The 24,151-nt window shown below is 38.3% G+C and overlaps 1 protein-coding gene and 2 pseudogenes across 1 annotated transcript in view; 2 read left to right on the top strand and 1 right to left on the bottom strand.

The window, feature by feature from the left end:
* Window positions 1-2,996, top strand: part of LOC103602049 — a 6,123-nt pseudogene extending 3,127 nt beyond the window's left edge.
* THOC2 (THO complex 2) overlaps window positions 1-24,151 on the bottom strand; it is a 177,716-nt gene that overhangs the window by 102,962 nt on the left and 50,603 nt on the right. The gene's annotated exons all lie outside the window — the stretch shown is intronic.
* LOC103602051 lies at window positions 19,291-20,019 on the top strand (annotated as a pseudogene).

The raw sequence follows: 24,151 nt of genomic DNA, 5'->3' as shown, positions 1-24,151 counted from the left end.
CCGGTCCGGTACGGGGGCAACACTGAGGGTTGCGATCCGTTGCCGGACACGGAAAAAGACAAAAGACAAAAAAAAAAAGAAAATGTGGTGTGTATATATGTAATGGAATATTATTCTGCCATAAAAATGAAGAAAATCCTGTCATGTGCCAGAACATGGATGAACCTTGAGCACAGTACGCTAAGTGAAATAAAACAGTCACAGAAGGACTAATACTGCATGATTCCCCTTATATGAAGTATCTGAAGTAGTCAAATTCATAGAAGCAAAAAGTAGAATGGTCTGGTTAGAGCGTGGGGCTGATAACACTAAGGTCAAGGGTTTGGGATCCCTGTGCCAGCCAGCCACCAAAAAAATTTTTAAAAAGTCGCCATTACAAGAGCAGATATGCAAGCCAAAGAATAAGATAGTTGCAACACATGTAGTGTAACCCACAAAGGGCTCATATACAGACTATATAACAAACCCCTACAAATCAATGAAAGAAATGCAAGAAATTTAATAGGAAGATAGGCAAAAGATATAAAGAGGCCCTTCACAAGAAGAAATCAGAACTCCAAATGACCAATAACATATAAAAAGACACTCATGAAAATATAAGCCACGATAAAATACCATTACATACATATCATACTGACAAAAATTTTAGAGTCTGACAATAAAATGTCAGTGAGGATGTTAAACAAGATCAACTTTCATACATTGCTGGTCGGAGTGTATACTGAAATAGGTTGGCAATATCTAACAAAGCTGAAGGTAAGTGTAATCTACAACCCAGCAATTCTATGCTTAAGTATATATCCTATAAATACACATGCTTGTATATACACTAAGACAGCTGTATAAGAATACTTCTATATGCACCTTTGGTAATAGCTGAAAACTAGAAATAACAAAAATGTTCATAAACAGTATAACAAACTGTGGCATAGCTATACAATGAAATATCTTGCAACTATGAAAATGAATGAACTGCAAATATGCAACATTGATAGATCCTAAAGACATAATTGTGTGCAAAAGCAGCCAGATACAACAGGATACATACTCTAAGGTTTCATTTACATGAAGTTCAAGAACAAACTTAAACTTATTGGGTAGTAAAACTGTAAAAAAAAAAAAAAAGGAAGAAAGAAAAATCATAAATGTCAGGATAATGGTTACCACGCAGGAGGTGGGAAAGGTTCAATAAGGAAGGGAGGTTGTTTGGCCTTGACCTGGGTGTAAGTCAGATGGGTGTTCACTTTACAGTGATTCTTTCCAACTCTACATTTAGGTTATATGCACTTCTCTGTATTTTTGTAAAATTTCACAATTTAGAAAAAGAAATATTCTTCTTACAAGCTGCACAAAGATTTAAAGAAAATAGTGAACTAATGATTGCATATGAGTTTCTTACTTCTTTTATATAGAGCTATCCTTTTTCGAGTCAATGAAACAAATAATTTTAAGATTTTTGAATCTGCTTATATTTCAGATCTAAGGCTAAATACGATGCCATATTATAGTCATCCAGAGAGATTATCTACTTTGCAGATTATCAGTACCCTTGCCACTCACCTTTCTTTTATTTCAATACTCCACCATCAGGGTAAGCAGGTTAAGGTTGTTAAAAGTTAACAGGGTAGGGCCGGCCCGGTGGCGCACTGCTGCAGTGCGCCGCTTGGGAGCGCAGTGGCGCTCCCGCTGAGGGTTCGGATCCCACATACAGACCGGTTCCCGCTCACTGGCTGAGCGAGGTGTGGGAGCAACACCGAGGGTTGCGATCCCATTGCCGGTCCCGGTCCGGTACGGGCGCGACACGGAGGGTTGCAATCCGTTGCCGGACACGAAAAAAGACAAAAAAAAAAAAAGTTAACAGGGTAAACTTTTGTTGGTCAACAATTCACCTGTAGGTCTCACAAAATTATTTTCAAAACCAAAGAATAAAAAGAACAATGGAGCCTTTCTGTCCATGGACTCTGCCGAGGAAGCATCATTAAAGTCCTCCCATTGCCATCACGTCTAAGTCAGAGTCCTAAGAACCCGAACAGCTGCGGAAGCTCTTCATTGTAGGAGTGAGCTTTGAAACAACTGATAAGAGTCTCAAGAGCCATTTTGAGCAAAGGGGAACGCTCAGGGACTGTGTGGTACTGAGAGATCCAAACACCAAGCACTCCAGGGGCTTTGGGTTTGTCACATATGCCACTGTGGACGTGGTGGATGCAGCCATGAATGCAAGGCCACAAGGTGGACAGAAGAGCTGTGGAACCAAAGAGGGCTGTCTCAAGAGAGGATTCTCAAAGACCAGGTGCCCACTTAACTGTGAAGATCTTTGTTGGTGGCATTAAAGAAGACACTGAAGAACATCACCTGAGAGATTACTATGAACAGCATGGGAAAACTGAAATGACTGAAATCATGACCGACTGAGGCAGCGGCAAGAAGAGAGGTTTTGCTTTTGTAACCTTTGATGACCATGAGTCTGTGGATAAGACTGTCATTCAGAAATACCACACTGTGAATGGCCACAACTGTGAAGTAAGGAAAGCCCTGTTGAAGCAAGAGATGGCTAGTGCTTCATCCAGCCAAAGAGGTCAAAGTGGTTCTGGAAATTTTGGTGATGGTCATGGAGGTGGTTTTGGTCAGAATGACAACTTTGGTCATGGGGGAAACTTCAGTGGTCGTGGTGGCTTTGGTGGCAGCCGTGGTGGTGGTGGATATGGTGGCAGTGGGGATGGCTATAATGGATTTGGTAATGATGGGAGCAATTCTGGAGGTGGTGGAAGCTACAATGACTTTGGCAATTACAACGATCAGTCTTCAAATTTTAGACCCATGAAGGGAGGAAATTTTGGAGGCAGAAGCTCTGGCCCTTATGGTGGTAAAGGCCAATACTTTGCCAAACCACGAAACCAAGGTGGCTATGGTGGTTCCAGCAGCAGCAGTAGCTATGGCAGTGGCAGGAGGCTTTAATTAACTTCCAGGAAACAAAGCTTAGCAAGAGAGGAGAGCCAGAGAAGTGACACGGAAGCTACAGGTTACAACAGATTTGTGAACTCAGCCAAGTACAGTTGTGGCAGGGCCTAGCTGCTACAAAGAAGACATGTTTTAGACAATACTCATGTATAGGGGCAAAAAAAACCTGAGGACTGTATTTGTGACTAATGGTATAACAGTTTATTTTAGTTTCTGTTCTGTGGCAAGCGTAAAGCATTCCAACAAAGGGTTTGAATGTAGAATATTTTTTTTTTGCACCCATGCTGTTGATTGCTAAATGTAATAGTATGATCATGATGCTGAATAAATGTGTCTTTTTTTAAATGTGCTGTGTAAAGTTAGTCTGCTCTGAAGCCATCTTGGTAAACATCCCCAACAGTGTGAAGTGAGATTTCCTTCAGGGTGATGCCAGGTTCCATTTGAAATTTATTTACAATCTGCTTGGGTGGAGAAGCTACTGTCTTCAGAAACCTTGGTGTAGTTGAACTGACAGTTATTGTTGTGACCTGAAGTTCACTATTACAAGAATCACTCAAGCAAAGTTACAGAATTATTTGGTTATAAAAGTGACTGTTGGCACATCTTATGCAATATATCTAAACTGAATAATGGTACCAGATAAAATTATAGATGAAAATGAAGTTTGTATATCATCCATTATGTGTAATCAATAAACGATTTAATTCTCATGAAAAAAAAAAGGCTAATAGAGAGCAATTATCAGATTAAATCTTCATAGCTTAAAAATCTTATTTAGGGGGTCCTGAGACCACTAGGGGGGGCCACTCTGCCCCCCACCCCCACCCCCGACAACCAAGCCAGCAACAGAGCACGCCAAATCCACAGTGGTTACGAAAGTTCTTGAGGAGGTAGACCAATGCAGCAAAACTTACCACCAAGTTCCACTCCCTGGAAGAGAAACCTCAAGGCAATTAACTTGAGATACAACAGAGAATGTACAACAAATTCCCTCAGAGAAAAAAAGGCATTATAAATCAGTCCTGAAAAATGAGCAAGTCTAAGAAAAATGTCTGTCCTGTTGTCTTTCTGTTACTTTCTCTTTTTCAACAATCAATAGAATTATCTCCCCATTCACCTGGCAGAATGTCACATACAAATATGATGACTCATTTGATTACCCTATACAAATATGTTGTCAATTCTTTGTATTCAATAAACCTTATTCCAAAAAAAAAAAGAAAAGAAAGAAAAAGTGATGGATATGTTACTCAAGCTTGAGAAACCTTGAGCTGATGGTTCATTCTCTCTACTTATGAAGAAACTGATCTACATCAACTTTAAAAAAAAAATTCAGGGCCAGCCCGTGGCTCACTCGGGAGAGTGCGGTGCTGATAACACCAAGGCCACAGGTTCAGATCCTATATAGGGATGGGCTCACTGGCTGAGCGTGGTGCTGACAACACCAAGTCAAGGGTTGAGATCCCCTTACCGGTCATCTTTAAAAAAAAAAAAAAAAAATTCATTCAGTTATTAGTATTTAACCACATACCACTGGAAAAAAAAATATTCAGAGAGCACCTCACAAATGGTAAAATAAACTCGTATAGTTTGATCCCAAGTACTTTCAATTACTTCGCTGAAAGGCGTTCCGATGGGTTGAGAACACTGATGAAGTTTCTAATTTCAAAAACTATGTTAAACTTATCACAAGCTTACCTGGAATATGAAACAAAAATCAATCTTCCTTTCAGTAGGCAACACGGAAATAACATCTGCTTCAGACTAGCAACAGAGAATATAATCTAAAAATGTCTGCCACCTATCTCTTTTATTGAGAGTAAATACATAAGAAAATATATCAAGATTGCTTCAATGCTTACTATGAAATATTAAAACAATCCCCCTCTCCCCCTGTGGTTCTCACTGCTCCTATAGGTTTAATTCCCTTTAGAATGTAATAGCAGGAAGCATTTTGTCTTTGACAGAAAAATTTAACAAAATTAAGTAGCTCATCTTTTCCTTTTTACCCAGGCTAGTAAAATGCAAGGTCAAATACAAGGGTACTTCAAAAAGTTCATGGAAAGATTCATATTATCTTTCAACTCTATTCTTCCATAAACTTTCTGAAGTATCCTCATATTCTTTCCAATAGAAATAAAAATGAAAGAATTAATGGAAGGAAGGAGGAAGGAAGGGAAGGAACTTTTAAAAATTCCTTCTTATGGAGGCCGGCCTTTGGCTCACTCGGGAGAGTGTGGTGCTGATAACAACAAGGCCACGGGTTCAGATCCTATATAGGGATGGCCGGTTGGCTCACTGGCTGAGCGTGGTGCTAACAACACCAAGCCAAGGGTTGGGATCCCCTTGCCAGTCATCTTTTAGAAAAAAAAAAAATTCCTTCTTATGGCAAATGCATTACTTCATTACATTTTCAATAGCTTCATCTTCTATTTGTTTTAACAATATTAATGCACATCTCTTTTGCAATAAGCCTTCCAATGACTGGGGGGAAGGGTTATGTCAGTGTTCCAAACTCCTACCCAATCTAATGGTACAGTCCATAGTTACAAAACTTTAAGAAATAATTGGTCTTCATTAGTTTCAAAAAATTTCTTGATTTCCTGTTTAATTTCTTCTTGGACCCACAGGTCATTCAGGAACCTGTTGTTTAATTTTCACGTATTTGTATAGTTTCCAGAGTTTTGCTTATTGATTTCCAGTTTTAATCCACTGTGGTCTAGTCTGAAAAGATACTTGAAATGAACTAGAAAAACAAGAACAATCCAACCCTAAAAGTAGTAGAAAGAAAGAAAGAATTAAGATCAGAGCAGAACTAAATAAAATAGAGACCCAAAAAATGATAAAAGATCAATGTAACATAAAGCCAGTTTTTTGAGAGCATAAACAAAATAGACAAACCATTAGCTAGGTTAACAAGAAAGAAGACACAAATAACAAAAATCAGAAATGAAAAAGAAGACATTAAAAATGATACTACAGAAATACAAAGAATCATTAGAGACTATTATAAAACAACTATACACCAACAAATATGAAAACCTGGAGGAAATGGATAAATTTCTGGATACATACATACTACCAGAACTGAACCAAGAAGAAACAGAAAACCTAAACAGACCAATAACAAGCAACAAGACTGAAGCAGTAATCAGCAGTCTCCCAACAAAGAAAAGCCCAGGTAAAAAAAGAAAAGAAAAAGAAAGCCCAGGACCAGATGGCTTTACTGCTGAATTCTACCAAACCTTTAAAGAGGAATTAATACCAATTCTCTTCAAACTATTCCAAAAAATTGAAACAAGAAGCCACTCTCCCAAACTCATTTTATGAGGCCAGCATCACACTGATACCAAAACCAGAAAAAGATACAACAAAAAAGAAAACCACGGGCCAGTATCTCTGATGAACACAGACACAAAAATCCTCAACAAAATATTAGCAAACAGAATACAGCAACACATCAAAAAAATTATACACCACAATCAAGTGGAATTCATCCCAGGGAGGCAAGGATGGTTCAACATACACAAGTCAATAAATACGATATACTACATAAACAAAAGCAAGGACAAAAACCATATGATTATCTCAAATGGACTCAGAAAAAGCATTTGACAAAATTCAACATCCTTTCATGATAAAGGCTCTCAGCAAATTAGGTATAGAAGGAAAGTATCTCAACACAATAAAAGCCATGTACAACAAACCCACCACCAATATCATCCTGAATGTGGAAAAGTTAAAAGCTTTTCCCTGAAGAACAGGAACAAGATGCCCACTCTCTCCACTCCTATTCAGCATAGTATTGAAAGTACTATCCAGAGCAATCAGACAAAAGAAAGAAATAAAGGGGATCCAGATTGGAAAAGACAAAGTCATACTGTCCCTGTTTGAAGATGACATGATCTTATATGTAGAAAAGGCTAAAGATTCTACAAAAAAAAAAAAAAGAAAGAAAGAAAGAAAAAAAACTCTTATAGTTGATGAACAATTTCAGGAAAGCTGAAGGATACAAAATCAACATGTAAAAATCAGTAATGTTTTCATACTCCAACAACAAACTAGCAGAAAAAGAAATCAAGAATGGTAACCCATTTACAATAATCACCAAAAAAATAAAATATCTAGGAATAAAGTCAAGCAAGAAGGTGAAAGATCTCTACAACAAGAACTACAAATCACTGTTGAAAGAAATTAAAGATGACACAAAAAGATGGAAAGACATTCCATGTTCTTGGATTGGAAGAATTAACATTGGGAAAATGTCCATACTACCCAAAGCAAACTACAGATTCAATTCAATCCCCATCAAAACACCAGTGACATTCTTCACAGAAACAGAAAAAACAATCCTGACATTCATATGGAACAAAAAAAGACCCCAAATAGCCAAAGCAATCCTGGGCAAAAAAAATAAAGCCAGAGGCATAATACTACCCGACTTCAAATTATACTACAAAAAGCTGTAGTAACCAAAACAGCATGGTACTGGCATAAAAACAGACACTCAGACCAATGGAACAGAACAGAGAACCCAGAAATCAACCCACATACTTACAGCCAACTGATCTTTGACAAAAGCAACAAGAATATACATTGGGGAAAAGACTGCCTCTTCAATAAATGGTGCTGGGAAAACTGGACATTGATATGCAGAAGAATGAAACTAGATCTGCACCTCTTGCCATACACGAAAATCAACTCAAAATGTATTAAAGACTTAAGTATAAGACCTGAAACCATAAATCTCCTAAAAGAAAATACAGGGGAAACACTTCGGGAAGTAGGACTGGGCAAAGACTTTATGAATAAGACCCCAAAAGCACAGACAACAAAATAAAAAATAAACAAATGGGATTATATCAAACAAGAAAGCTTCTACCCAGCAAAGGAAACAATTAAGAGTGAAAAGACAACATATAGAGTGGGAGAAAATATTTGCAGACTATACATCCAACAAGGGATTAGTATCCAGAATATACAAGACACTCAAACAACTTCACAGTAAAAAATAAATAATAATCCAATTTAAAAATGGACAAAGGAGCTGAACAGACACTGCTCAAAGGAAGATGTACAAATGGCCAACAAGTTCATGAAAAAATGCTCAACATCACTAATCATCAGGGAAACGCAAATCAAAACCACATTGAGATATCATCTCACCCCAGTTAGACTGGTTATTATCAAAAAGACTGAGAATAACAAATGCTGGTGAGGATGTGAAGAACAGTGAACTCTTCGACACTGTTGGAGGGACTGTAAATTAGTACAGCCATTATGGAAAACAGTATGGACGTTTCTCAAACAATTACAGATAGAACTACCATACAATCCAGCAACCCCATTTCTGGGTTTATACCCAGAGGAATGCAAATTATCATGTTGAAGGGATAGCTGCACTCCTGTGTTCATCGCAGCTGTACTTAAAATAGCCAAGACATGGAACCAACCTAAATGACTGTATAAGGAAAATGTGGTGTGTACATATATACAATGGAATACTACTCAGCCATAAAAAGGAATGAAATTCTGTCATTCGCAGCAACACGGACAAGCTTATAGAAAATTATGTTAAGTGAAATAAGCTAGGCACAGAAAGAGAAATACTGCATGTCCTCACTCATACATGGGAACTAGAAAGGAAGGAAGGAAGGACCACAATAATGCGTTGAACTTTCAGAAGGAGAGAACAGAACTATGGTTACTAGAGGTGGGAAAGCAGGAAGAGGATTAGGGAGAAATTGGGTAAGGGACACAAAGAATAATTACAAACTGTAATAATGAACATGTCAATAATATTTATTTATCAACACATATTGTACACAAACACTGACAATCAGCACTGTACCTGAAAAATATGTATAATCAATTATGCATCAATTTAAAAAATTATTTTAAGAAATTATTGAAATATAATTCTATATTTTCAGTCACCAGGCCACAAACATATTCATTAAGATGCGGATGATAATGTCATCATGAACTATTAATTAGCATCTCAAAGATTTGTTCAAATTGTGTACAGAATCACTGATAGGTTATTATGATAAGGTAACCCGCTTGCATAAGATACTTGTACTTCCCTAGTATAAAACAGGTATTCATAGTTATGAGAAAACTAAAATAAATCACTAAGAAATTTTCCCCAATAAATAGATTTATCTGTGCTCTTCTCCCTAAGTAATCCACTAAGAGAAGACTGTCAAATATCCTTAAAGAAACAACTCTGTTTCTGGAATGCTGCATTTGTCTTACTACACACTGCTAAACAGTTTCAGTACCTCAACTTAAATTACAGAGAGGGATGACAAACAAAACTACCTCCAACTGCTGCCCATTTTATTAAAGCTTAAAAATTATCAAATTTTCTGTCTGTCTCAGCCCAAATTCAAATTATTACTTTAGTCCCTTAATAAATTCCAAATATTTGAGTTTACCATTTTTTCTACTTTTAGTGCTATCGTGGAGACGCTGTCTCAGGTCCGTAAGAACAAAGACAGAATTTACTTTCTGTCAAAGAACTGTGAAAAACTGAATAAAATGTCTTAAGCTCTTCCAAGGACTTAAAAAGTATTTTGTGAAAACTTCATAAGTTTTCCACCTTACTTGCTCCCATTTTCCAATAAAAAGGAAATACAGCACAAGCCTGAACCACTTGATTATGCTCACATCTCAAAGTTGGCTTCACGTATAAATGGCTGGTGTTCATCTGTGCTTCACTTAATTCTTAAAAACAAAACAATAAGTAAAGGTTAGATTTGGTTAAACAAAGTGCTACCTCAACTATTAGTATTAGAACAGAGACTTAACTCACAAAAATGAATATTGGGACAAAACAGTTTTATCTTGGGGAAGAAAGGAAATGTTTAAAAAGACAACTTCACAGAAATTTCTGCACTTACAGTAGGAAAAAGCACAGGTATATTAATAGTACTCTCTCTACCTTAACTTTTATTGATTGATTGACTGATTGACTGATTGATTGTGGTGGCTAGCCTGTACTGAGATAGAACCCTGGGCCTTGGTGTTATCAGCACCATACTCTAACCAACTAAGCTAACTGCCAGCCCTATCTTAAGTTTTAAGCATATAATTTTTTTTTTTTCTTTTAACAAAGAAAGCAGTAGCCTAGATGATCTCCTGATACCGCTTCGACATTTTCTGAAGAATGCATTTGTCTTCCCAGGAAAAGACCAAGACTTATACTTAACTCATGCATACAGGTTGAAATGAGAAATTAAATGCCAAATGGAAACTAAGACATCAAGAAAAGGTTTCAGATAAAGCTTCAGCTAAATTTAGAACAATTTTAAAAAATAAAAAGATTTAACCAGCAAGACTAAAATTTCTTAGAATTTTCTTAAAATTTCTTAAACTTTCTTAAGATTATGTCCCCCTCCTACTCCAAGAAATTCAGGTCAGATGACATTTACTGAAAATCTAAATGCATTTAGATAAGTTCTGGAATGTCTAAAATCATTCAGTAGCAGCAGAAGAAAAAGAATGGCAACCAAAACATTCAGCAATTAAATGTTAAAAATTATTGGTGCTATAACTACCGATAATTAATAAGGTAAAACCTAATAAAAATTTCTAATTGGGATATATAATTTTTTTTAAAGGAATAAGTTATATAAACAGACAAATGGATGATATTCAATAAACAGGTATTTCAAAATTAGACCAAGTACTGACATGAGGCTAACATCTTCAGATTGAGAACTTGGAATATAAATCCTCCATTAAGGTTGCCTGTGACATAGAAATGCTGAGCTCACTGTATTAATGATTTCTAGTAAAAACAGAATTCTCCACTGGATCTACCAATACATGCCAAGTTTATTAATTTAATCATAGCAAGTTCTATGCTAACATGAAATCAAGAAACTAAAACTCTAATTCCAAAATTAAAGGGATTAAATCCATATCTTGCATGTTGCATAATTTGAAAGAGTTTGCATTTAGATGTGACACTTGTAAAACTAGGTCTAAGTATTACTGGTAAGGACACAATAATTACATCTTGGTACTCCTCCTTTGCTCTTCTGATACCTTTGGGAAAAGATTATTTAAAGAGTTTTATAATTTATCATTAAAAATATAATCAGGCTGGCCGGTTAGCTCACTTAGAGCATGGTGCTGGTACCAGCCAATAACCAAAAAAAGAAATAAAAATAAATAAAAACATAATCAGTACCTCTGAAAACATAATAGGGTAGCTAGGTATGTGATGAATGGACCATTCAGATAAGCAAAATGCAGTTTTACTTTTCTCCTTCATTACCTAACAAAACATTCTTCAAAGCCAAGACCTTCCATCTAGTAGACAGGTGCTTTTCATGCCCTCTTTGTAAGTTATAAAATACCCCATATCTCTCACATGTTGCTTTTAACACTATAACTCTGAAGTTGACTAAAACTCCCAGAATACACTTACATTGAGTAACTGACAAGAAATGAACTAACAACATCATGAAATACATCATACATTTTTAAAAAGATAATTTTCAGTCAAGCTAAAGCTCATCTGCTAATTTATCTAGTTAAAAAGGAAAAAATTCACCCACAATATGATTTTAATTATTGGTCATATTCTAAAAGCCAAATCTATAAGTAGATTCACTAGTAACATTCTCATAAAAGTAGAGAGTACAATAGTGGTTACCAAGAGCTGGGGAGGGGAGGAGGGATGGGGAGAGGTTGGTCAATGGATACAAAAAAAGATACAATCAGGAAGAATAAGTTCTGAAGGGTGACTATAGCTAACAACAATGTATTGTATATTTCAAGGCAGCTTAAAGAGAGGTTCTTAAATGTTATCACCACAAAGAAATGATAAATGTTTAGGTGATGGATATGCTTAGTACCCTGATTTGATCATTACACAACGCATGCTTGTATTGAAACAACACATTGTATCCCATAAATATGTACAATTTTTAAAAGTTACAAAAATAAAAAAAAATTTTTTTTTTCCTTTTTGCCTTTTTTTCGTGACTGGCAACGGATCGCAACCCTCAGTGTCGCGCCCGTACCGGACCGGCAACGGGATCGCAACCCTCGGTGTCGCGCCCGCACCTCGCTCAACCAGTGAGCGGCTGGTCTGTATGTGGGATCCGAACCCTTGGCGGGAGCGCCGCCGTGCTCCCAAGCGGTGCACTGTAGCAGTGCGCCACCAGGCCGGCCCAAAAATAAAAATTTTTTAAACTTTGGCAGCACACTACCTTTTTAACATTTCCAGTTGCCGTTTCATATTTAAAAGGCTCTGTTTAAGGGAAAGGATTTTTTTGTAACACATTTACAACACCATTTGTTCTAATAAAATAAAAACACTAACATCTATCTTTAGCAAGATACAAAATTCTCAAGGAAGGCTTATATGCAACAAAGTTTTCATACAGGGAAAAGAGGTCCCTATATAGAAACTAAGTACTAAAAAGTGATGTGTTTGACTATTTAAAATATTTCATATGTCAAGCAACAACTTAAATTTTCTTCATATAGCAGAACACAATTATAAAATTGACTATACTGATTTGGATCTACTATAATTCAAACCACATTCCACAAGCTATACAATAATTATATACATATAAGTCCTAATAACAGTTTTTAAGCAGCTCTTCAAACACAGGAACTATGACTGGTAGCATGGCATGGATCATGTAAATACACATAAAGTGAACCCAAAACTCCATTTTAACTAGGTATTTTGACCTCCTACATTACTTTGCTTTTCTCCAACCACTGCCAGTCAGAAGCCAAGCAGAATTTCACCTCCTAGCCCAAAAACCACTCATTCTAAGGTGGGAGCAATAATAGTAAAACTGTCAAAAAACAGAAGCTGGCAGAAGGAAGCTGAGCAATTTATAGAGATGATAGGTGCTAAATAAATAAGCTGGCTTTAAAAGTAAACAAAACAACAATGAGCTGATTTAACAGTTTTTTGAGATTACCCTAATATAGAGGTTTGTTTGGATAACTTCCCATCCTGCCTTCCCTGCACACAGGAACTTAAGAGCTACTTGTGAACTAGCACGTACAATGATTTGGAAAATGTTCCCAACGTTAAAGACATGAATATTTATCCAATAGACTTCTCTGTCAGTTAATAAACCAATAAGCACTCTAAGCATATGCTGGGGTGGGGGGGGGGAGCCATAAGAAATATGAGACATAGTCCCTATCCTTCAAGGGCCTCTCAATTCATTAGAGTACAAGAGTAAAATACACATGGAGTCAGAGACCAATTAATTTCTTACCTGAGTAGTACAGACTAAGTGCAAGAGCTGTCCTGAGAAGTTTAAATATCTAAAGGTTGGAATAATATTACTTTTAATAGCTATCACTTGAGCACTTACCGTAAGCCAATTGCTTTACAGGCATTATTTAGTCTTCACAACAATCCTTCGAGTAGAGTACTTATTATCCCGAATTTACTCAAGGGGAAACAAAGTGGTTAAGGGAACTTACCCAAGGTCACTCAGCTAGTTAAGTGGCTAAAACGGCCGCTTATTGAGACAACCCAATCCTAGACTTCATAAAGCAGTGGGGGGTTGGGGGAAGCCACATAGGCTGGCTAATATTACGAACTCAAGATCGGGCAACGCGTTCCCCGAGTTTCGTTCCAAGTAACGAAGTTCCAATGATTCACATCTTTCGCACCAGCAACTGTAAATTGGCTATGGGGGCGGGGGGAGGGGTGGAAGACGACAAAAATGGCCAACAAAAGTTAATCTCATACAGGGTTGAACTTCAGTTTCTAAAGCGATTCAGAGAAGGAAATTAGAAGTTACTTATTTTTAAATCTGTGGTTTGTTTTGCTGCTTAAACGATTTTTTCCAGGGGTGAGGGAGGGAGCGCTGAAATTTTGGGCAAAGAAACTGCGGGTAAGTCAAATTACTGTTTACTGTATTACCGGGATAAAATAAGTCTTATGACTAAAGGAAACGCGTTATCCTAGGTACTCGAAAAGCCTGGAGAGTTGCCAGAATTAGTTGCAGTCCCAGGACAAAATGGGGTTGAGGAAACATTTAATGACGAAAGTTGAATCCAACCCGAAATAGCTCTAAAAGATGAAAAGACGGAGCAAAGAAATGCCGGTAGATCTTCGGGGAAGGCGGCAATCTCTGCCACACTTCCCCACGTCCCGTGGCGCCGTGCAAGGCCAGGACAGTCGAGAGACCGCTCCCCGGGAGGACAAGAAGTGCCAAGCGGGGCTCGGCGGGTGGAGAAGACGGGAGGGAGTCGCCCTCCTCGGACTTCAGGCAGAGGAAGCACCAGGCTCCAAACTGCGGAGTCGAACCGGTGTAGAGTAAAAAAATGGGACAGAGATGGAAAGTCCGAATCGCTCCGGCGCAGCCCAATAAAGGAAAGGAGCCAAGTGAGCTCCAGCGAATAAGGGGACAAAAAGACGGAGCGGGAGCTCAGGGACCCGCAGGGGCGAAACGGGAGTTCTGGTAAGAAGCTAAAAGAAGCCGGGCTACCGCGGGCAGCAGGGATTTCGGGGAGGACAGAGAAGGAAGGAGGTTGACGGCGGTTACCAAGCACCTCTGTTCCCTGAGTTCGAAACTCCTAGCTAACCATCAACGCCTGCCGCCCAGGTGGGGGAGGGGGCACATCTCCCCCCACAACCTCCCACCACACGTGAGAGTGAGGCCGGCATCCTAGCCCGGCCCTGCAGTGCGCCCGTCTCCGGCCCAAACACTCACAATTCGCCTCTCCCTGATTTTTCCCAGTTCTTTATCCACTCTACAGGAACAACCACAGTTGCGGCCGCCATCTTCCCCTCACTAGTATCAGAGACCCGGATGTGTAGCACGCGAGCGATGGGTCAAAGGGGAGCACCGCCCACGGGGAATGCCGGGATCTGAGAATTCGGTTTTTGATTTCCCTCCCCGCTGTCCTCCCCGCACCCCGGAAAACCGAGGCCCGGCCGCCAACGAGGTGGCTGAGACCCGTGGGCCCCTTCTCAAAGTCACTACGCTGGCCCCGCTGGCCGCGCCCTCCGCAGTCCTTGCCCTTGCCACTCTTTAGAACAGGAAAAAATGCCATCTCCAGGCCGACTTGCAGCCCTTATCTTCCTTAATATCTACCCCCAGACCACTAATTCAAACACGTATCTTTAATGTACCTAATATGTACTAGACAATGGGGACAGAGAAACAATAAGCTATGACTACCCTCAACAAGCCCACAATCTGTAGGAAAGAGAGAAATATAAGCAAATAAATTATAATGCGCCCTAACTGCTGAGATAAATTAATCCGAGATGAGGTACCCATTTAAAATATGATAAGCATTGTCCTAATACAAGGGACACAATCTAGCCCTGGGAAATATGTGAATCAATGAGAACCTACTGTGTCTGCAGGTTACTGTTACTTTTGGCTAAGTGCAACTGTGATGAGAAATAAAATGTTTCCATTACACATTTCAAACTATCTCTCTACAAGATACTTATTATTTCAATTTTCAAAGGGCAAAATAGAAACTGTACAATGGTAACATGTAACGAACGCTATCCTAACTTTGTGACGAAAATAAGCTCGCCCAAGGGCTGGCCTGCTAGCTCAGTCAAAGCTCCCCCAGAAAAGGAGAAAAGGTACAGATGAGGTTATAAGAAAAACACTCATCTTGTATTAATCATGCTAAAAATTTATATAACCTGAATTTAATCATGAAGGGATATTAGACAAACCCACATTGAAGGATAGTCTACAAAATTACTGGCTTGCCTTCTTCAAAATTGTCAAGGTCAAGGGCTGGCCAGTTAGTTCAGCTGGTTAGAGTGTAGCCTTACAATGCCAAGGTCACGGGTTCACATCCCTCTACGGGCCAGCAACCATAAAAAAAAAAATTTATCAAGGTCGTAAAAGACAGACTGAGGAATTCTTACAGATTAATGGAAACAAGAGATATGATAACTGATCCCAGCCCCCCCATCAGAAAAAGCATTTTACTGGAGTAGAGTACTTATTATTCCGAATTTACTCAAGGGGAAACAAAGTGATTAAGGGAACTTACCCAAGGTCACTCAGCTAGTTAAGTGGCTAAAATGGCCGCTTCTTGAGGCAACCCAATCCTAGACTTCATAAAGCAGTGGGGGGTTGGTGGAAGCCACATAGGCTGGCTAATATTACGAACTCAAGATCGGGCAACGCGTTCCCCGACTTTCGTTCCAAGTAACGAAGTTCCAAGTAATGACGTTCCACTCGGGAGAGAGCCGCGCTGATAGTGCCGAGGCCGCGGGGTGTCCGTTACGCTCACTGGCTGAGCGTGGTGCAGGCAACACTGTGCCAACGGTTGCGATCCCCTTACCGGTCAAAAAACAAACGAAAAAAGCATTTTACTTTTGTTATAAAGAGCGTTATTGGGACAATTCACCAAATTTGAATATATGTAGGTTAAGTAATAATATTGTATCAGTGTTACTTTCTTGATTTTAGTACTTGTACTGTGGTTAGGTAAGAGAAAGTCTTTGTTGCTTTTTATTTTATTTTAATTGACACACTGTAATTGTACATGCTTATGGGATACAATCTGATGTTTTGATACATGTGTATGTTGTATCATGATCGGGTCAGGGTAGTTAATACAACCATCATCTCATGCATTTATCATTTCTTTGTGGTGAAAACATTCAAAAGCCTCTTCTCCAGCTATTATGAAATATGCAAAACTTTACAGTTTCCCATAGTTACTCCTGTGCAATAGCACACCAGAACTTATTTCTCCTATCTAATTGTAATTTTGTACCCGTTAGCCAACCTCTTCCTGTTTTCCCTTCACTCCCCTCCCTAGTCTAGTCTGTGGTAACCACTGTTCTACTCTGTCCCTATAATATCAACTTTTTTTTTTTTTTATAGATTCCACAAATGAGTGAGATCATGTGGTATTTGTCTTTCTGTGCTTGGCTTATTTCACTTAACATAATGACCTACAATTCTATCCAGCTTGCTGCAAATGACAGGATTTCATTGGTTTTTTATGGCTGAATAGTATTCCATTGTGTATTTATTCCACTTTTTTCTTTTTTTTGGTCTTTTTTTTTCGTGACCGATAAGGGGATTGCAACCCTTGGTGTGGTGTCACCCACACCGCGCTCAGCCAGTGAGCGCACTGGCCATTCCTATATAGGATCCGAACCCGCAGCGGGAGCATTGCTGCGCTCCCAGCGCCGCACTCTCCCGAGTGCGCCACGGAGCCGGCCCATATTCCACTTTTTTTATGCATTCATCCCCTGTCAGACACTTAGGTTAATTCTGTATCTTGGCTATTGTAAGCTGTGCTGCAATAAACATGGGAGTGCAGATATCTCTGTGACATACTGACTTCATTTCCTTTGGGTATATACCCAGTAGTGGAGTTGCTAGATCATATGGTAGTTCTATTTTTAATTTTTTGAGGAACCTCCATACTGTTTTCTATAATGGCTGCACTGGTTTACACTCCCACCAACAGTGTGCAAGTGTTCCCTTTTCTCCACATTCTGGCTGACACTTGCTTTCTTTTGTCTTTTCAATAACAGCCATTGTAACTAGAGTAAGGTGGTATCTCATTGTTGTTTTGGTTTACATTTCCCTGATGATTAATGATGTTGAGCATTTTTTCATATGGCTGTTGGCCATTTGTATGTCTTCTTTTGAGCAGTGTCTATTAAGATCCTTTGCCCATTTCTCAATTGGGTTATTTGGTTTTTTGCTGTTGAATTGTTTAAGTTCCTTTTATGTTCTTGATATTAACTCCTTGTCAGATGTATAGTTCGTAAATATTTTCTCCCATTCTGTAGGTTGTCTCTTCGCTCTGTTAGCAGTTTCCTTTGATGTGCAAATCTTTTTAGTTTGATGTAATCCCACTTGTCTATTTTTGCCTTTGTTGCATGTGCTTTTGAAGTCTTGTTTTAAAAATTCTTCACCAAGGTCAAGAGTTCAGATCCCTGTACCAGCCAGCTTCCAAAAAAAAATTAATTAAATTTAATTTAAAAATCCTTGCCCAGCCCCATGTTGTGGATCATTTCCCCTATGTTTCCTTCTAATAGTATCATAGTTTCAGGTTTTACATTTAAATATTTAATCCATTTTGAATTGATTTTTGTATATGTTGAGAGGTAGGGATCTAGTCTCATTCTTCTGCGTGTGGATATCCAGTTTTCCCACCATTTACTGAAAAGATTATCTTTTCCCCAGCATGTATTCTTGGCACCTTTGCCAAAGATCAGGCAGCTGTAGATGTGTGAATTTATTTCTAGTCTCTCTATTCTGCTGCTTTGGTCTATACTGTTTTTATGCCAGTAAATTGCAGTTTTCGTTACTACAACTTTGTAGTATAATTTGATGTCAGGTAGTGTGATACCTCCAGCACATAAGTAAAAGCTCAATAAAAATTAACTATTACTGTCATTACTTATATAGGCCCTGATCATAGTAGGTACCATCTAGCAAGATGCTGAGCAGTGGAATAATTATGGATAATTGAATGTGGGCTTTCTCTATATGTGCTATGAAGAGATTATTGGTGTAGGTCCTGAGCTTAGGCCCTTGTTTGGGTGGGGGTTGTCTTATGATACACTGAGCTTTGTTACATGTGTAGGCTGTGTCTTAGCTCAAGTTTCACAGATGCAGACCCTGAGATGAAGATTTGAGCACAAGTGGTTTATTAAAGAAGGGCTCCAGGTAAACAGGTAAAGGAATAAAGAAAACAGGACAGCCAAGCAAGGGTGCACAATGAAATGCCAGCCTCTGTCTGATCCCACAGGGAGATCTGGAACACAGGTTATTCCAAATCTGTCCAGCCTGAGGCAAAGGGAGCTGGGCTCTCACACTCCCACATTAGTCAGTCAGTGGCTACAGGCCATCCCAGGAGAAACATAAATTCCTAGACACATCCAGCTCTCTACACATGTACAGCAAGAATTAGCTCTAGTAGCCCAATGGCAGTCTGCTGAAGAAGGTTAATGGTACCAGATTTTGAAAAGAAGATTATACAAGTTAGGAGATGAGCACACAGAAATGGTAAGAGGGATTCAAGAGATCTGGACCTATACCTATGCATAGGCAAGGAGTTGTCTGCTAATGGTCTATAAACATAACTGGCAGAGCAGGAAAAAATTGAAAGGGAGAAAGAGAAAAATCAGTCAATCCAAAGAAGGCAAGAAAGGAGGGAAAAAATTTGGAAAAGTGGGATAAGTAGAATAAAAGAAAATAGTAGATTTAAACCTAAATATATCAGGAGCTAGAGGCACGCAGAGCTAGAGACGCCGCAAACCTGCGACCTGAAGCAGCTTGGAGGTGGTGAATAAATAATAGCTCTTCGAGTCTGCAATAAAAAATGGCCTCCGATAAAACTACATTGCAAAAAACGGGAAAGAAACAGAATGGAAACTAAAAAAAAAAAATCAAAGAAGCAGAGCCTGAAGAATTTGTGCTGGAAAAAGTACTGGACCGACTATAATGAATAGGAAGGTGGAGTATTTCCTCAAGTGGAAGGGATTTACAGATGCTGACCATACTTGGGAACCTGAAGAAAATTCAGATTGTCTAGAGTTAATTGAAGCATTTCTTAATTCTCAAAAAGCTGGCAAAGAAAAAGATGGTACAAGGGCTGGCCTGTGGCTCACTCGGGAGAGTGTGGTGCTGATAACACCAAGGCCACAGGTTCGGATCCTATATAGGGATGGCCGGTTCGCTCACTGGCTGAGCATGGTGCTGACAACACCAAGTCAAGGGTTAAGATCCCCTTACCAGTCATCTTTCAGAAAAAAAAAAGAAGAAGATGGTACAAAAAGAAAATCTTTATCTGACACTGAATCTGATGATAGCAAATCAAAGAAAAGAGATGCTGCTGACAAACCAAGAGGCTTTGCCAGAGGCCTTCATCCAGAAAGAGTAACTGGTGCCACAGACAGCAGTGCAGAATTGATGTTTCTCATGGAAAGATTCAGATGAGGCAGACTTGGTGCTGGCAAAAGAGGCAAATATGAAGTATCCTCAAATTGTAATTGTTTTTTATGAAGAGAGACTAACTTGGCATTCTTGTCCAGAAGATGAAGCTCCATAATTGTTTGCATTACTTTATATGTATATAATCTGGGTCTTGGTTTTTTATTTACTAGTGTGAAGAAATAACTACATTCTAATGAAAATCAAGTTTGATATATTCATTTTGAAAGTAGTAGTGGAGGAGTTGTTGGGTTCTTTTGCATCTATAGCACTGGTTACTTTGAACAAATAAATAAAATCTTTCTGTAATTGCCTTCTTTATATGAAAACAACATTTGATACCATGGTATATCATTTCCTCTGCATAAGAGAACACCTTTTATAAACGTTGGGGGAAATTTCCATAGTTATTCCTCAATCAGAACTTGTGTTTAAGGGCTGGCCCGTGGCTCACTTGGGAGAGTGTGGTGCTGATAACACCAAGGCCATGAGTTTGGATCCCTATATAGGGATGGCTGGTTAGCTGACTTCGGAGAGCATGATGCTGACAACACCAAGTCAAGGGTCAAGATCCCCTTACCGGTCATCTTTAAAAAAAAAAAAAAAAAAAGAAGACCTTGTGTTTAATGCATGTGACTAAGGACCATTCTAGGTTTTTTGTTCATGTGTGTGTATGTGTGTATACATAAAATATATATGTCAATGGCTTTCCTTTTTTTGTTTATTTGTTTTTAAACATTCACCAAAACAAAAACCATGGGTAAGCTCATGTTTCTGAGATGCCATCATTCTGAACAACCTAAGAAATAAATCACTTCAAGTTAAATTGAATTTTTTGCTGAAGCCATAACCTTTCAAATTAAAGAGATGATTCTGTAATTAGGTAATTTAAAAGCAGAGCCATATCAGAATCCATATTTATACCTATAGTCATATAAATGCAACTGTTTATTTGCAAAATTCCTGGAAAGAAAAATTTTATCACTACCAAGAACCTACCCAGATGAGGAAACTAGACAAATCTTGGTGTTTCAATTAGCTAAGCAAGACTTAATTAGATGGACATTTAAAGATTCTTCTAATGAGCCATTCCTTTACAAAAAATTGAAATCCCTGTATTGTATTGACTAAAAGGTCATGATTTATGGAATGTCTAAGACTTGGCTCACGGAAACATAATCAGATGGTTAGAGATGTTGGCAATTTAGGACCTGCTGGCAAAATGGGTAAACAAACTTGTAATTAAAACTATTGACCTGCATGTTTTTTTCTTTATCCCTACTCATTCCTTACATGTAGGCTCAATCTTTTCAGCATTTGGATTACTGATTCAGCAGAAGCCAGGAAAACAATGACTTTGTAATAATCAGAATGTTACCCAACTGTATATTGTTTATTGTAAATACTGGTAAACAGCGGTCAATAAATAGTTTTATATTCCTTTAAAAAAAAACTAAATATATCAGTAATTGCATGAAATGTAAGTGAACTAAATGCTCCAGTTAAAAAGCAAAGAGTACCAGTCTGGATTAAAGAAGTCTAGCTATTTTTAAGGGACATCCCTAAAAAACAGGAACACAGAAGAATTGAAAGTAAAGCAGTGGGAAAAAATACACCAGGCAAATAGTAAGATCAAGAAAAATTAAGTTGTCATAACTAGATTAATCTCAGATAAAATACTTTAAGGCAAAAATAGTTACTATATTTAAAGAGGGTTACTGCGTATTCATAAAAGTTTCAATTGACCATGAAAATATAACAATCCTAATCTTGAATGTACTCAGTTACAGTTTTGGAATATTTGAGGCAAAAATTAACAGAATTTCAAAGAGAAATAGACAAATCCACCACCACAGTGAGTCTTTAATTCATCTCTCTCAGAAATTTGTAGATGAAGCAGACAAAATAATTAGTGACGATGCAGAAAATTTGAACAACATAGGAACAAGCTTGATCTGGCAGATATACATAGAACACTGTACCTAGCAACTGGAGAATGAACATCCTTTATGAGAACACATGAACAGGGCCACGGGTGTTCACTGATCAAAGGCACCTAGCCAAGAGGGCAAGTTGGAGCCAAAATCTGTCCCGTGTTCCACTTGCCAAACCACGTGCTCAAGTGTGGTGCTGCATCTACCTGGGAGAGAGGGCACGTTTTCCTAATTGAGACAAAGGCAATGTGTCATCAAGTGCTGGGCCGGTATGTGGAACATTTATGAAAACTAACCATATAATAGATTTTTTAAAAACCAAATGTCAACAAATTTCAAAGAATGAGTCTCATCCAGTTCATATTTTCTGACCACAATGCAATTAAATTAGAAATCAATAACAAAAAAGATAAAGAAAATTCCCATCTTTGGGAAACTTTAAAACATACTTTGAAATAAATCATAGGTCAAAGAAAAAAAGTCATAGTAAAAATAATTAAATTCTTAGCACCAAATAACAGTGAAAATATGGCATATCACAACTAATTAAAAAGTTATGGGTTGCAGACAAAGTGGTATTTAGAAAGAAATTTATGCCCTTAAACCTTTGTATTACTAAAAAAAAAAAAAGTTGAAAATTCAAAAGCTAAGCATCCAATTTTAAAACATTGCAAAAACAATAACAGAGTACATGAAAGAAAGTAGAAAACAAAAAAATTTTTAAATAGAAAATATTAACGAAAAAGAAAATATCCAATATGAAGGATCAATAAAACCAAAAATGGTTGACTGAAAAGTCTAATAAAACAGACAGATCACTGGCAAGATTGATCATAAAAAAGAAGAGACAAGATACATATAAACCAATATTAGAAATTGTATCAGTTGGGTTCATGACAGAAAATAGATGACATACTTAAAGGGGATAATTAAAGAGAGTTTAATAAAAGAACCATGCACAAGGGTGTGAACAGGATTAAGGGAAACCAACAACAGACAATGAAGCACCTCAGGGCTAGCAACACTGGAAGACATTAGCAACCTTAAGTCTGAAGGGGTAAGGGGAAGAAGTGCTTACTGAAAACTGGTGAGAGCTGTAGTAGTAGTTATAAGGAAAGGGACACCCAACAGGAAATGTGAGTTTCTGTAGCAGAACGTAGTCACTGCCAACTCATATCCCAGCAAAAAGGGAGTCTGGGGAATACCCAAACTTTTCTCTCCTTCCACCATCTGATCTCCTGCTGATACCTCCCGTTGGCTGAAGGCTACTAGAAGCCATAATGCAAGGGAGGCTGGCAAATGCAGTTAATATAAGTACAGGGGACAGAACAGCGGGGAGAAGGGTAAAAAATGGATCTTGAAGGGGTAAACAGAGAATTCCCAGCACTGGCCATTCCTTTTGCCCCTCCACATCCAATCGTGCTACAGTACCTGCTTCTGTAGCTGGAAGCAAACCTTAAGTTGGTAATCATAGCTTCCTTTTTCTATCACCCACTCCACACTCCCATTACCCTTTTCCAGCATCTCAGTAGGACAGGAAACATTACCTGATGGGGTTCCCTAAACCTTCATACCCACTGAATCTGGGTCCTTATAATTTTACCTTGATTAAGTTACCAGTTTCCATTAACCAAAACTATTGAGCCAGGAAATAAGAAGAACCCCAACATGTGGTGGAGTGGTTAATTTACTTTGGTTGACATTTAAATGGTGTAGCTGGCAGGATCCAGAGCGAACTTCTTCAACATCCTGGTGTTTTGTCAGACTCAGCGCAAGGTACCTGCAAGGCCCATTGTACCCACCCATCTCCACAAACATGTTGGGGTGTTGGGGTCTTATGTCAAAAACTAAGAAGAAGAAAGAAGAAGAAGAGGAGGAGGAGGAGGACAAGAAGAAGAAAGAAATATCAGAGAGGGTATGTTGTTACAATCCAAAGTGCATAGCAAGCCTTATCTTTTTTTAAGGAGTTTTTCCTGGTCATCCTATCTCAACAAGACCTTTATTTACAACCTCCTTTCTTACTGCAGATGAATGATGGCATTTGAACCTGAAGTCTTAGCTCTTTGCCTTTGATAGGCTAGTTTTCTACCTTGTCTTCTCTAGGACCTGATACCTATTCTTTTAAAATGCCAGTTTAGGCAGAGAAAAAGAAATACCACATGTTCTCACTCATTGGTGGGAGCTAAAAAATAAACAAATTAATTCACCCACATACACAAAAAAAAAAAAACCCCGGGGGGGGTGGGGAAGAAGATATAACAACTATACTTTCATGAAGTTGTTACAGCAAGCAAACGGAAAGGACATTCTTGGGGG

This window comes from Galeopterus variegatus, unplaced genomic scaffold, assembly GCF_000696425.1.
Source record: "Galeopterus variegatus unplaced genomic scaffold, G_variegatus-3.0.2 Scaffold3992, whole genome shotgun sequence".
In the NCBI taxonomy this organism is placed as follows: Eukaryota; Metazoa; Chordata; class Mammalia; order Dermoptera; family Cynocephalidae; genus Galeopterus; species Galeopterus variegatus.
This window is presented reverse-complemented; position numbering and strand designations above follow the sequence as displayed.